General features: G+C 42.5%; 1 pseudogene; it reads right to left on the bottom strand.

The window, feature by feature from the left end:
* Positions 1-14666, bottom strand: part of LOC122940390 — a 1294760-nt pseudogene that overhangs the window by 369805 nt on the left and 910289 nt on the right.

Genomic DNA, 14666 nt, shown 5'->3' with positions numbered 1-14666 from the left:
AATTGGAGTTGCACGTCAAATGAAAATTAATGGGGTATGTCCTTCCAGTGGCAGGATGTATGAAGCTGTGTCCTTTGCCAATATACTTGCAGTTTACACAGCTCAGACACGGAAAACTACCCAAACCATGTTTTTTAAATGTCATTTGATGTGTTCTCTGTTTAGAGCCACACTCTGCTCGTACCAATTGGTCCTTCAGACTGCTAGCTCTCCGGTATGATAACAGGGGAGGCAGTCTGAATTCTTGAATGTCACTGAATGTGTTCCCCAATATGCTCCAATGTCGTTTAATGATCCTACCAATAGCAGCACTTTCCTCCGTATGTGTAGAGATAAAAGGTATCAGACGTGGGGGGATTATCAATATTCTTGCCCGCTAGGGTTTCTGCTCTGTCCATGTTATAAGCCCTCTGTTTATGTTTGTACAGCAACTTTGGCGGATAGCCCCTGTCCTCAAATTTCTTTGACATTTTATCAAGAGCCTCCTATAAATTGCTGTCCTCTGAAGTTATCCTTCGTACCCGCAAAAATTGTGAGTACGGTAAATGTCTAACCATATTTCTCGCATAAAAATATTTGCGAACGTTGGGGCCACATTAGATCCCATCGCCACACCCCTTAGTTGTTTGTAGAAAGTATCCTGAAAAAGGAAATAATGCCAATGCAGGACAATGTGTAGAAGAGATAAAATGAAATGCCTAGCAGATTCAGTCATCGAGGAAAGTTCTAGCATATCTTCCACTGCTGCTATACCTAGTGTGTGATCAATCGAGGTATAAAGAGAGACCACATCAAAGGATGCAAGAATGTATGTTTGCTCACTATCTAACTCAACCGCATTAAGTTTACACAGAAAATCAGTCATGTCTTGAATGTATGAGACTGCCCCTATCGCAAAACAGCAAGATGCGCTCTCAGAACAAACCGTACACAAAGAAGAAATGACTGTCATGAATCTGTCCTCTAAGTTACTAACTCCATTTCAAGTGAGTGCACTTTCTGAGGGATTGTCATATTGTCCAAATACACATCTTAATTGGTTTAATCTTGAGACAGATTTATATGCTTTTTTTAGGTCCATAAAATTGAAAATTTGGTTTCACAATAAGCTGCAGACTGATTCCCCTCAGGCGAGTGAATTTTGCATGAGGAGACTCAGTCTGCCGGGTAAAAGCACCTTCACACCAGTGGTTAACAACCCAGCGTTGGAGGCATATATGAATGTTGTCAAAAAAGAGTTGTCTGTTCTTAAATCATCTGCTATAAACACATTCACACGTCCTAATATGACTAAATTTGAAATAGCCGCATTGGATCAATTAAGGAATGATCCCTTTTGGTAATTAAACCTGCTGACAAGCGTGGGGGGGTGGTCATCTTAGATAAACACAAATACATTGCGGAAATAGAGCGACAGCTTGGTGATACGAAAGTGTATATGGCGATTAATTGTGACCCTAAATTTGAAATCGCCAGGATCATCAGACAATGCCTTACCGATGCATTGGCGGCGGGGGTGATTGACCAGGACCTCTGTGAGTACCTTGTGGTGGCACATCCAGTCACACCTGTGATATATGTGCTCCCCAAGGTCCACAAGTCTCTGGTGGATCCCCCTGGCCGGCCGATAGTATCCGGTTCGGAGTCAATATTCAGTAACATTGCGATTTTTGGGGATAGGATACTCCGCAATTTTGCGATAGGGGCAGTCTCATACATTCAAGACACGACTGATTTTCTGTGTAAACTTAATGCGGTTGAGTTAGATAGTGAGCAAACATACATTCTTGCATCCTTTGATGTGGTCTCTCTTTATACCTCGATTGATCACACACTAGGTATAGCAGCAGTGGAGTATATGCTAGAACTTTCCTCGATGACTGAATCTGCTAGGCATTTCATTTTATCTCTTCTACACATTGTCCTGCATTGGCATTATTTCCTTTTTCAGGATACTTTCTACAAACAACTAAGGGGTGTGGCGATGGGATCTAATGTGGCCCCAACGTTCGCAAATATTTTTATGCAAAAATTTAAGGAAGACGTCATCTATGTTTCACACCACTTCAGACATGTTCTGCGGTGGTGGCGTTATATCGATGACGTCTTCCTCATCTGGACTGGCACTGAAAACGAATTGATTGATTTTCACATTTACTTGAATAGTAAAAATAGTGATCTCCAATTCACACTGGTCTCTTCACATACGGAGGTACAGTTCCTTGATACCACGGTCACTTTTTCTGGGGATAAATTCCATACAGAATTATACACTAAGCCCACTGACAAAAACACCATATTATGGTATGATAGTAATCATCCGAGAAATATGGTTAGACATTTACCGTACTCACAATTTTTGCAGGTACGAAGGATAACTTCAGAGGACAGCAATTTGTAGGAGGCTCTTGATAAAATGTCAAAGAAATTTGAGGACAGGGGCTATCCGCCAAAGTTGCTGTACAAACATAAACAGAGGGCTTATAACAAGGACAGAGCAGAAATCCTAGCGGGCAAGAATATTGATAATCCCCCACGTCGGATACCTTTTATCTCTACACATACGGAGGAAAGTGCTGCTATTGGTAGGATCATTAAACGACATTGGAGCATATTGGGGAACACATTCAGTGACATTCAAGAATTCAGACTGCCTCCCCTGTTATCATACCGGAGAGCTAGCAGTCTGAAGGACCAATTGGTACGAGCAGAGTGTGGCTCTAAACAGAGAACACATCAAATGACATTTACAAAACATGGTTTGGGTAGTTTTCCGTGTCTGAGCTGTGTAAACTGCAAGTATATTGGCAAAGGACACAGCTTCATACATCCTGCCACTGGAAGGACATACCCCATTAATTTTCATTTGACGTGCAACTCCAATTTTGTAGTTTATGTTTTGACTTGCCCATGCAACCTGATATATGTGGGAGAAACTTCAACTGATTTAAAAACCAGATTGAATAATCACAGATTCTCAATACGTCAGAAACGACGTGATTTACCGGTGCCGAAGCATTTTACTGAACATAAACATGTGGAACGTGAATTAAAATGCTGGATTGTAGATCATGTACCTCCCCCTAGGAGAGGGGGTAACAGACTCAAAATATTGAAAAATAAAGAAATGTGGTGAATATACACCCTAGACAGCTTAAAACCTAAAGGATTAAATGTTGAATATAACCCTGGATGTGTTTAGATGGCTGCTTGCCTGATATTCCATGACTGATGCTTTCAAATACAATCCCTGTAGTATAGGTGGAATATAGATTTACAAGCATATGAGTAATTTTCTCTTTTTAGACACCATGTAGACTGATGCGAAGATGGCGAATATAGAAGTTTGAACATATGTGACAGTTTGCGGTGCTCTATGCGTGTAGAATTAACTGGATGGATTTCTCTGCGTTACTGTATCCACTTTGTGTCAAACCAATCTCCGCTACTAAGCGATAGTCTAATGGGGATCTCCCATATATATCTATGGACTGTAATGGTGAGATGGTTCGGGGTACACCACATTCACGTGGGGTGTCCCCCTTACCTGACCACAACTTTGGAGGGGTTGATCCATCCGGGAGGTTGGATCCCTCTCCGATTGGCCCGGATAGTCAGGTTGACACATTGGTAATATTGGTGCCCTTCCAGAAACAAAGATGACACTTCTAAGTCAATGTCGCATTATGCGCATGCGCTAGCTCTCACATAGGAATACAACGGAGCCGGGTCACTGGCGATGTAGTGGAGCTGAGCTGCGTGCGCATTTTTGCGTTAGAGGTTTGTCTTTGACACTATGTGGTTCCTGCAGTATTAGTTAAAAATGCTATTTTTGGCCAGTATTCACATGGACGCGCGATATTGTCGGACATAGTCAAACGCTCTTTTCTCCCAGTCTCCGTGGTGGATGATTTTAATGATTTATATACTATTTATTAAATTTCACATCGATTAAATTTACTGTGCTTACGTATATACACACTGTGATAAATGCACCATCAAATGTAAAGTGTTTGGATGCAACACAAATATGTATCAAATGTCAGAATTTTTTATTTTTTTGCACATGTAATTGTTCACATGACTTAATTAGGTAAATGGTCTTCACATGGTAAATGGTCACATGTTTTTGATCTGTATGTTCATTGGTCACCTCTGCTTATCTGAGTGCTATTTAAGGTAGGCACAAGCTTGTATTTCGTTGCTTGAGAAAGGCTCAGTTGTGAGCTGAAACGTCGCTACTGCTTCACATGGGTGAATAAAAGACACCGTTTTTTCAAGTCTTGGAGTGCTGTCCTATTTCTGGTGTAATATATATATATATATATATATATACACATATATACACACACACACACCTTAGTTTCACTTTTAACTGGATCTGTCCTTTGATTACCAATAATCATTCAATACAGGAGACTATGTTTGTTTGGGGAGCTCTAAGGCTGGGTTCACACCTGAGCGTTTTACAGAACGTTCCTACACGCTGTAAAACGCTTAACAAGGAGAAACCAATGCTTCCCTATTGGCATGGTTCTCACCTGCGCGTTTTACAGCGCGTACGATCGCATTGTAAAACGCCCAACGCCCCAAGAAGTACATGAGCTTCTTTGGGGCGTCTTGTCGCGCGTTCCCGTACATAGACTTTCGGAAACGCGCGACAATGGGAGTTTGCTTGTCTCTTTATGTGCGATTGCAAACGATCGTACAATCGCGCATACAGAGCGCTCCATTGCAAACGTCAAGGTCTGAACCCAGCGTCACAGTGATCCCAATCATCGCTCCCAGCCCTCAGCTACCTCTGGTAACTGAGCGCAAGGCGCTGTTTTATCGCCCAATAAAAAGTAGTATCTTAAGGAATGAAGCCAGTTAGTGACCACCATAAAAAAACACATAAGGGAGGTCACAAAAGGGTTAAGCATGAAGATGGCTTCTCTTATATGTGGGTTTTTTGATGTTACTAAGAGATGATTTATGGTTGAAATACATATCACATTCTGAACATAAAATGGCTTCTATCCTGTGTGAATTTTCTGATGTTTAACAAGATATGATTTACGGTTAAAACATTTCCCACATTCTGAACATGAAAATGGCTTCTCCCCTGTGTGAATTCTCTGATGTTCCACAAGATGTGATTTATGGTTAAAACATTTCCCACATTCTGAACATGAAAATGGCTTCTCTCCTGTGTGAATTCTCTGATGTATAACAACATCTGTTTTATTGTAAAAACATTTCCCACATTCTGAACATGAAAATGGCTTCTCCCCTGTGTGAATTTTCTGATGTTCAACAAGATGTGATTTACGGTTAAAACATTTCCCACATTCTGAACATGAAAATGGCTTCTCTCCTGTGTGAATTCTCTGATGTATAACAACATCTGATTTATTGTAAAAACAGTTCCCACATTCTGAACATGAAAATTGCTTCTCTCCTGTGTGAATTCTCTTATGTTTAGCAATAGCCGATTTATGGTTAAAACATTTCCCACATTCTGAACATGAAAATGGCTTCTCCCCTGTGTGAATTATCTGATGTACAACAAGATGTGATTTATGGTTAAAACATTTCCCACATTCTAAACAGGAAAATGGCTTCTCCCCTGTGTGAATTTTCTGATGTGTAGTAAGATGTTTTTTATGGTTAAAACATTTCCCACATTCTGAACATGAAAATGGCTTCTCCCCTGTGTGAATTCTCTGATGTACAACAAGATGTGATTTATGGTTAAAACATTTCCCACATTCTGAACAGGAAAATGGCTTCCCTCTTATGTAAGCTGTTTGATGGTTAACACCTTTTCTGTGACTTTTATTCTGTGTTTCAGTCTGTGATGAATCAGAAGATTGGACTTGTTTAAAAGGATCAAATGATGCATTGTTGCCGTGATTGGATGAGGGTATATCTTGGATATTGGCATGCTCTTCAAATGTAACTTGTGTGATACCACAATCCTCTACTTTAAAATCTAAAGATATCAGATGTTTCTCTGAGTTCCTGGTACATTCATCTGCCAAAAATAAAACACATTTTATTATTGATGAATAATATACCATAAAATTGCATTGAAATTTTATAACTTTTCTATATAAAAAAAAACACATAAAAGAACAAGACATGGCATAAAATTCAAGTCTGAATTGATTAAAACTGTGGTGGCCAAACAGACCACAATCTATTAGTAGACCAAGGACCATAACTAGGCCAGGTTAGCTTCCACTTTGATCAACTTCCATGCAACCCCCACCCAATCAGTCATTTATAAATAAAACATTTCCTACCGCTGAATGCCCCCTTAGTGCACTAACAGGGTTGCATAGCATTGTATTGATTTATGATGCTATGTAACCCTTACAGTTCTGGAATGTATTGGATAACACTGGCAGCATCATGACCGTGCTAGCTAATATATTCCAGAACTGTAAGGCCCCTTTGACACGGGCAAGTATTCCACGCGGATGCGATGCGCGAGTGCACCCGCCCATCCATGCAATCCCGACCCATTCATTTCTATGGGGCTGTTAACATGAGCGGTGATTTTCACTCATCACTTGTGCGTTGCGTGAAAATCGCAGCATGCTCTACATTCTGCGTTTTTCACGCAACGCAGGCCCCATAGAAGTGAATGGGGTTGCTTGAAAATCGCAAGCATCCGCAAGCAAGTGCAGATGTGGTGCGATTTTCACGCACGGTTGCTAGGAGACTATCGGGATATAGACCCAATCATTATTATTTTCCCTTATAACATGGTTATAAGGAAAAATAATAGCATTCTGAATACAGAATGCATAGTAAAATAGCGCTGGAGGGGTTAAAAAAAAAAAATGTTTTGCACTCGCGTGGAAAAATCGTGCGTGTTACCGCAACGCACCCGCACATTTTCATTCAACGCCCGTCTGAAAGTGGCCTAAGGGTTACAAGGTTCACAGGCAGGTAGGAAATATCTGGTGTTCAGTGGTGAGAATTTTTTGTATGAGCTCTTAAGGCTACATTCACACGTAAAAAAAAAAAAGGTCATAAAAAACGGACACAGTTTTTTAAGGCCATTTTTCAACCACTTTTTGCATCCCTTTCTTAGTCTTCTGGACGTTTTGCATTCATTTTTAAAAGCCATTATTTGAGAATGATTTAGATGATTTTTATTAGCTTTTTTATATTTAATTACCAATCCCTGCAGTATACATAATGTCCCCCATAGTGGCCCCAGTTAGTAATAATGTTCCCCAGAGTGGCCACCCATCAGTAATAATTAATCATCCACTTGCACGTGTAGAGAAAAGTCGCTCTTCATTTGGTGCTAAAGGACCTGCACTCTCAGTGGGACGATGTCACCATGCGCTCCTAAGCAAAAATGCTGGGAGAGCATGGTGATGTCATCACGTTGGTAGCACAGGTCCTTCAGCACCAAGAGAGACTGCCTTGTGTGTGCAAGCGGATAAGGCAATTTATTTTTATTTTAACCCCTAAAAGGCCATTTTCCACTAGTGTACCCATAATAACCGGCCATTACATGGATGCACTCCTGTCTAAATGGCCATTAAAAATAGTCCCATTGATTTACATGGGGTCCATCTGGCATGACATGTCCAATTTTTCATAACCACTATTCACTCGCCCTAAAAAAAAATGACCACATGATTAGCGCCATTAACTTCAATTCATTCTAAAAACTGCTGTGTGCCATTTTTCACTGTTGTGTGAATGTAGCCTTATACTGCAGCCTTTCCGATTACACAAACTACATATAGTGCCAAAGAATAACCCTGTGACCTGAACATCATCACTGCAGCTAGGACACTGCACACCGAGGTCTCTCCAAATCTCAGTCCTGTCACTGCCAAGTAAACACTGCATGGCCCACACCATATTATCTTCATTTTTTCACGCATTTATATTAAAGGGGTTGGCTCATCTGAGACAATGGGGGCTTGCTAGGATATACCCCTATTGTCTGGTAGGTGCAGTCCCAGCACTGGGACCCACACCTATCTCCTAAAAGGAACCTCAAAAGTAGTGGAGGGTGCAGTGTGCATGCGCAGCACCAGCTCGGCATTGGCTTGGCTATTTCAGTCAGGCCCTGGAAACAGTGGCCATTCATGCACAGTGCACTCCCATTCACTACTATAGGGAGAGCGCTTGGTGGTGGCCGGACCAGAGTCCTCCAGCCACCACTTTGGCCTTCTCCGTGTCATATCCTAGTAGTATGCCCCCATCGTCTCAGATGAGACAACTCCTTTAAGTGCTTATGACTCATATATACTGTACACACCAAAGATTATGAAAAGTATATCCCTAGAGAGGAACCAATTTCTTGAAATACATTTCAGGTGTAATTCTGAAGAATCAATCAGAAGAGGAAACAATTTTTTTTTTTTAAATCAGATAATTTTTGAAAATTGATTCTAAAAGAGTACAACACAAATGTACATACCGTACTACATTATACAATAAAATTGATTTGAAACAATAATTAAGATTCAACATGAGTCTTATTGTATCTTAGTTGTTAACTGTCATGTATACCTATTATTTAACCTCTTAACTACCCCATCCCCCCCCCCCCACCGCCCAACCCTCCATTCCGGCATCAGCTGCTTCTTCTACCCGAGATAGCACCCATGCACATTTGTGCCTGCCATGGTTCCCATAATTTCTCAAACTTGCTGGGACAGCCCCTTTTCTGGAAAACGGCCTTTTCATATACAATCATAGTGTTGAATTTGCACCTAAATTCCCCGATTGTGGGAGGCTCAGCCTGTATCCAGTGCTGAGCTATCAGCTTCCTAGCCACATACAGTAGTCTGCCTATAGCCAGTCTGAACACGTGTTCAGTACCCAATTCCGATACATAGCCTAAAGATACTGTCACGACCATGGTCATGGTCGTGACTCAGGATCCGCATGCAGTTGCCTGCGGTTTGGTTTTATTGTCAACCACATGGTGAGGGCTGCTGCTATGTTGCCTCACGTGTGGTTGCCGCTGGTAACATGATTGTACTTGGCAGTATAGCAGCCTGAGCTGTTGCTAGGCAGCTTGCTGTCAAGTGCATGCGGTTACACCTGGTTGGGTGTGTGTGTATGTATGCACTTTGTATGTCTGGCGTGCACGAGGTTTATGTAGGTGTGCACTGTGACACTTCCCTTCACTGTGGCTGCCCGTGGCAACGTTTGGTATTGTGTACATGTGGCGGCAGTGTCTCGGCCTTCTGGCTGACTCCCAGGACATGGTTGCCACGCATGTCGTTGCCTGCGGTAACAGCTGCAGTGTGATGTTCATTTGGACACTTCCCCTTTAAGTGGCTTCCATCCCTTGCCTGGTGTAGGAAGGGTTAACTCCCTCTTTGTGTTAACACTGGGTGTGTCTCCGTGGGTGTGGCTACATGGGCTATTTAGCCTCAGTTGAGAGCAGAGGTCTGAGGGGTACTCCCGCCTTGTAGTAAGCTGGAGGCACTCTCTTGGTCCCATATACCATCTGCCAGTGAGGGCCACCCTTGTGGTCCTAAATTGTGATACTATATGTTTATGTGATGTTACGTTTATGTCTATGTGGTGTCTGTTATTATTGCAGCTATGGTTCTGGGTCCCTGTGTGTTTATGTGTGCTGTGTCCTTTTATGTTTGTGTGTGGACAGCCAGCACTTGTGTCCAGGGATCCAGTCAGTGTGTCTGTGGCAGGTAGAGGTGGAAGTCTTTCACTCTCCTGTCATATCCATAGTCTGTTTATGGTTATATCCCATTGCAGCTCGGCCAGTTTTTGACTCCTCTTTCTCCGCATCCAGGAGGAACAGGTGGTCTACCCAGCTCCTAGTTCAGGGATCGGCCGAGGGTGAGTAGGGATCCGAGGTTCCTGAGCATGGGCCCTCCTACCTTCAAGGTCAGCTAATGCAGCTAGGAGTTAGGGTCGGATTAGGGATGCGTTAGGAGGTGACCTGCTCCCTAATTCTGTCGTCCTGGCCGAGCAGCCACTAACATCTCATGGCATCACACGGCTGAGGGTTTTCCCCATCCTCAGCCGTGACAGATACACACTTTCGGGTCTTGTGGAATATTTACGGAGTATGCTTTTTGTATGATAGCAGTCACCTCTCTCCAGTATAAAGTCAGGACCGCGCATTTCCATAGCATGTGTATCAAGTCTGCAGGTTCCATATCATACCGAGGACACTTGGCATCTAATCTGTGACCAATTTGGTGTAAAAACACTGGCGTCTTGTACACTCTATGGATAATAAATAATTGCAAAAGCTTTCCACTTTCACTCAAAGATGACACAGGCACCGCCTCTAATATAACAGACCATTGCTCTTTCGTGAGTTCAACCACATCTGTCTCCCATTTATGCATTTAAGTCAGTGGGTGAGATTCTAGGTATTTATCTAGTATCAATCGATATGTTAGAGATATCATCCCCTTCTTTCCCCTCCCGAAACAATCAGATGCAACGCTGCGTCTCTTTGTGCCATTACGCTACCATTCTTAATCATCGTATTATATGCATGACGCAATTGCAGATATTGATAAAAGCGCCTGGTGAGGGATGCCATATATTTCTTGAATACTGGTGAAGAATCTGGGCTGCTAGAATCATTATTCACTAGATACAGGAGCTGAAGAGACATTCACTCCACTGAGAGCTGTGTTTCATGGAAGCAGACAGGCCAAAATAGGTATTTAAAACAGTTATATAATGTTCCTACTGTTAATATAGTGATTAGAACTGTATACTGAACCAGTTATACCGTATGTGTGCTTACTTACAGTTCCACCAAATTGCAAGCATACAAACCAGATTCCATACATATTGCAAATACAAACTACAAATACAAATTGCAAGCGACAAATTGCAAGCTACAATTGTAAACTACAAATAGCAATCAACAGGGGGCGTAGCTAGAAATGACTGGGCCCTACAGCAAATTGTTGAATAGGGCCCCCCTCCCCCAGTAATTTTTTTTGCAACCCCTTCCTTTCATGCCACCCCCATTACTGTGGCTAGTAAAGATTATTCTCTCAGACCAGGGCCGGCAGCTGTTCCATCAGTTTTATACACTGTCTATACGGTCACTGTATATCATTTCATTGTGTAATACTGTTGAGGGGGCCCTGACCAAATCTTTTAGTCCTCCTCTTCCTGGATGGCCCCTTCTGGGTCAGGGCCCCAAAGCAGCCGCTTCCCCTATAGCTATGCCCCTAGCAATCAAATAGCAAATAGCAATCCATACAAATCAGTATAACTATCGATTAAATCTCAGATATATCTCTGAGAGATCATAAAGTGCTTAAATAACGGCAGTGTTATATGAAGAAAAGTTGAAGTTACTAAAGAAGTTATATGAAGCATTTGCTGTGCTCTTTAAACCTACTGTTTCCATAGAACGGCGCAAGAGGAATTACAGAGTAATAGACAGTCTGGTTAGACTAAAAGTCAGAGATATCAAAATTCTTCTAATGGCACCGCGCAAAAGGCACTTCATAGTGCTGCGCCTGTCACAGTGGAATTATTGCCCTCAGAGGGCAAATCGATAGCGCTCCTTAACTTGCACGGTAAAGAGCGCATTAGAGCAGCGGCGCGCCAGCATATACCGCCATGCAGCAACTGTTCCCTGAGTGAGCAAGCAAAGACTTCTCAGCGGAGCTACCAAAATAGCCATAGAACGCGCGCATTAGTCAAACTACAGCCAACTCTTAAAGTGGCAGAATGGCAAAGGCAAGATATTCAGAGAAAGAGCGCCAACTCTCCTGCGATCCCTAGAGAGAGACAGACGCATGGTGGGAGGCCAAAGTCCAGAGCTAAAGTGTCTGCAATGCTATCCACATACTGCAGTCAACTAGTTTCCTGCCACTAGACCCAAAATCTGCAGCAGCGTATCCAAGCCAGCGCATCGCAAGTCTGCACAGAGCATCGCAAGTCTGCACAGAGCATCGCAAGTCTGCACAGAGCATCGTATCACATCAAGAAAAGACAAGTATCCTGTAAGACATTTGTTCCAGCAACCTTCAGATTGCAGTATCCTGCTCTTCAGAATAAGGTCAGAGCTTTCCTTTTATCATTGCATATAGGCTTTGGCATAAAGAGACATTTTAGTGTTCAGATAAAGACATTAAAGTAAAACAAACAAAGGACAGTTTGTATTACATGGACTCTATTGCATTTAAAGTAAAAAAGTCATTTATTGCCTGCATTTATCTCTGTTGTTTTTAAAGTGACAGTCATTTTTTTTCTGCATTTGTCAGTACTGCATTTAAAGTGAAAGGACTCTATTCGTATTGATTGTTAGTATTGCATTTAAAGTAAAATATCTGAGCCTATTATTACCATGCAATACAAAGATAGATAGAGTAGAAGTTGAAGAGCAAGGGAACCTGTCGGAGGTAGAAGAGTCTGATGCAGCATTAGTCTTGCCTCAAACAAATATAGCCAAAGCAGATGAACTAAGACGTTCATCACGTGCCAGAAAACAGACCTCAAAGATGCTGGAAAATTTGGAGCAAGAGGCAGCATTGCCCGGATGTATGATAGGTGGAATCATACATTAAAGACATTCGTAGAAGGTCACGGACGGCAAGACGTGATGACGTAGATGTGCTGTGGTCCCCTCCCCTTCCTCTACCCACGCCTCGCTTCTGACTCGGCGTTCGGGCTCCATGCACACCGTGCTCCGTACTACCCATGAGTGAACCTGGTTGCCGGCTACCCACTGCCTAGGAGCCGCTACCCTAGGGCCGCTGAGGTCGGATCCTGGGACTCCATTGGACGCTGGATGGTGGAAGGTACGACTGATGGCATCGCTTTAATCGCAGTCAAAGCCAGCTGCTACTCGCAGTGAGAAGCTGTGAGTCGACCGGAGAGACCCAGAGAGCTGAATGGCGGCCCTTGGCGGGCAGATGAGTGAACTTTTTCCCCATTATATGCAATAGCTCTATAGCCCTATAGCTCCGCAGCCCTATTAACGCCTTGACTTGGGCTTGGCTATGGTTGTTAGAGAGGATATAGTTTGCTTTATTGGAATTCTTTCCTTTAGGCACATATGTGCTGACACTGGAATGCTCGCCCAGTGGAGTGGTGTGGGTCTATCCGGGGGGATTGCTCGCTGGGATTCGACCTGAGCCGGGATTGCCCCCCGGTTATTATTGCTGAACAGAACCTGGTTGGAAGGCCTGACTGTCAAGGCAGATAACTATAAGTTAAACACTGATCTAACCAATTTATTACCAGATAGAGTGGATCCGACCGAAATCTGTGATTCTGGTGCGGACCCTGGATGGAAGGATTCCAATAAAAGCAGAAAAGTTTATTTAGATCCATCTGGCCAGTACTCGAAGTGCCGTGAGTAACTATTGTCTGAGTACCTGGACATTAGAGTATTAACACCGTAACCCGCAGCTTCCTTGGCATTAACTAATTCACTAATTGTTACTCTAGCACTGTCGATGAGGTTATATGCTTGGATATCGGTGCCGGGACTGTGATCTGAGGGGTGTCTACACCTATATTGCTTTTGGGGGGCAACTGCCGGCCTCGCACATAGCGGGGAATTTAAAGGATCTTGCTTAGGCTTGGCCTAGGTCGGAAGGGCAGGCAATACTGTGTCCAACGCAGGCAATACTGTGTCCAACTAATACCTTGATATATTGGGCTATTAGAGTGCCAACCTTTTGGAGTCCTATCATTTATTAACTCTGTCGACTACCATTCTAACAATTTACTATTTGAATAACTCTGTTGTTTCTATGAATATATATGTCTGGATCCTTCTATTTGAAGTTTAACCTATGAAGTTACGAGTTACTAATATTCTCCTGTTTGGACACTAGAGTACTAACTCTGACAAATCTTTTTTTTTTATTATCTATTAACCCTGTTAATTATTTATGTTAACCATTTCCCCAACAACCTTTGTGAGTTCATATGCTTAGACCAGTGTAGGAATGGGTAATGTGAAGACTGGCAGGGTGGTTTTCTTGTTCCTCTTTTATTTTTATTTTTTCTCTTTTTCTATAAGAAAATCAGAGGGATTTGTAAGGTCTGGAGGGGATGCTCCTGCAGGGTAGATAGGATGCAGAAATCTACTCTAACTGCATGTAAGAAATGCTCTGAGTAATTAATCCTGGGGTGTTTGAATACTAGAGCATTAATCTTTAAGTTGTTCCATCTGCTTTAGTTACTTATAATTATTTCAGCTCTGGGTATCTATAGCCCCCAGGATTTCTTCCTCAATTCCCCTTATCCTCTCTCAGAGGAGGAGGTGGAGTTCTGTGACCAGTATTGTAAATTTTGATATACTGTCAATTAGGATAAGTTTGGTACTCCCCCTCTTTTTTTTTTTCTTTGTCTTTCTCCGTAAGGATAAATGCCTCCGAAGGCTGTTAGTAGGAAAGCTACGGGGTAATCCTCTCCGAAAAAATTCAGGCCCGAGTAGTCCTTCAGCAAAAAAAAAAAAACCCTCACCGCATAAGACAAGACAGGCCCAGAAAACACAGTTGTCCCAGGAAACGCCGAGTATCCCTGACATTTCGGATAAAATAGAGCTAGTAAGTGATACCGAAGGGGCAATGCGGGAGAAAATAGGATGGAAGGGATTGACAATAAACTGACGGACATATTAGTAGCAGTCAATTTATCCAATCAATCACTGAGGGAGCTCGCTTCAAAAGGTTGCT

The sequence above is a fragment of the Bufo gargarizans genome, chromosome 6 (genome assembly GCF_014858855.1).
Source record: "Bufo gargarizans isolate SCDJY-AF-19 chromosome 6, ASM1485885v1, whole genome shotgun sequence".
NCBI classification, from domain to species: domain Eukaryota; kingdom Metazoa; phylum Chordata; class Amphibia; order Anura; family Bufonidae; genus Bufo; species Bufo gargarizans.
Note: the sequence above shows the minus strand (reverse complement) of the source record. Positions and strands in the feature narration are given on the sequence as shown.